Genomic DNA, 1,609 nt, shown 5'->3' on the forward strand with positions numbered 1-1,609 from the left:
TAAGTTTTTAAATCTATCAAAGCGATACACTCCCCAACAGTTTTATAATGTTATTCAAATGTCTATTATTACCCATTTTTTGATATATGGCAAAGGGGGAGAGTAGCAAATTAAAATTTACAAAATTCAAATCAAAAGTTAAGGGGGAGAAAAAGTTAAGGGGGAGCAAAGGTTAAGGGGGAGCGTATAGGTTACTTTAGCAAATTTGCTTTGGTCATTTTTTCATCTATACTTAGCAGATTTGCGTGTGTTAAAAATATTTATCTATTCGTTTGTTTACTTAACTTTGAATTTGAGTTGTCTTAATCAAAAAGGGGGAGATTGTTGGTGCGGAAAGCATCCGACGATCGAACTTGTGTTTTGATAATGGCAAAGGATTCAAAGTTAAGGTGTTTTGTTTTCTAACAAGTCTACTTGAGGATTTCAGGAAAGTCCTAGCTGCGGTTAGGCAAAAGGAAAAATCCTAGGGGGTGGTAACTCTAGGTCATAGGGGATGGTAATCCTATGCGGAAACTCTTGGTAGGTCGATGTCTTCAGGCAAAAGTCCTAGGGGGTGGTAACCCTAGGTGGAAAGTCCTGGTGTCGCGAACCAGGTGAAAGACTGGACTGGCCGGGAAGCGGATGTCCAGCAGAAAGTCCGGAAGCATCGAGTGCTGAGCAAAAGTCCAGTCGATCTGGAGGATCGACTGGCAACAGGTAAATCTCCTGAGTGGAGTAGGTGAGGACGCGTTCCCCGTAGGGGGAACAGTAGGCGTCGGGTCGACCTAGGGTTTCCGGTCGGAAATCCGAAGTCAGACCCGGACAGTCCGGAGATTGTCGAACTTTCATTCATATTTATGATATTATGTGTGCTAACTTTGTCTTGTAGGATATGTGTGTAGTTTGTAGACTAACACATTGTGCAGGGACAAAAGAGCAACATTAGCCTCGGATGAACAGTGTCCGAGGCGCCTCCATGGAGCTTGGAGGCGCCTCGGGTGCGAAGGTGAGCTGGCTGTGCGCTGGAGTTGGAGGCGCCTTAAAGGGCAGTGAAGGCGCCTTGGACCGCAGCATGGAGGCGCCTTGAAGGCGCATGAAGGCGCCTTTAGAGGGATAATGCGCGACTTGATCAGCGCTTATCGACACATGCAACCCGGGGCTTGGAGGCGCCTCCAGCACCCTTTATAAGCAGTGTTCGAGCACCTCTTCAACAACAACTCTCTCTGAATAATCTCTTGCTACGTGCTGTAAACCTGACGATCCAGAAGTGCTGCGACGCGATACCAACGACCCGGAACTACGCTTCTCCATCTTTAGTTGTCGGTATAAAGTTTATGAGCTGTAAATTCCTATACTTGTACAAATTATCGTGCTTATAGTTGTTGCCCACCGAAAGCGATCAAGGATCGCGGGCCTTCGAGTAGGAGTCGATCTAGGCTCCGAACGAAGTAAATAGTTTGCCTCTTTGTGTGATTGTTTTTATTTCTGCTGCATTTACTCGAACGGTTTTACGATTCCGAAAAACGAAATAGCTGCGAGCGCTATTCACCCCCCCTCTAGCGCGTCTCGATCCAACAGGAAGCTCACACGAAGCTTCAGTAATGGAGAGCTCAGCAAAGCTTAGATCGCA

The sequence above is a fragment of the Zingiber officinale genome, unplaced genomic scaffold, assembly GCF_018446385.1.
Source record: "Zingiber officinale cultivar Zhangliang unplaced genomic scaffold, Zo_v1.1 ctg116, whole genome shotgun sequence".
In the NCBI taxonomy this organism is placed as follows: domain Eukaryota; kingdom Viridiplantae; phylum Streptophyta; class Magnoliopsida; order Zingiberales; family Zingiberaceae; genus Zingiber; species Zingiber officinale.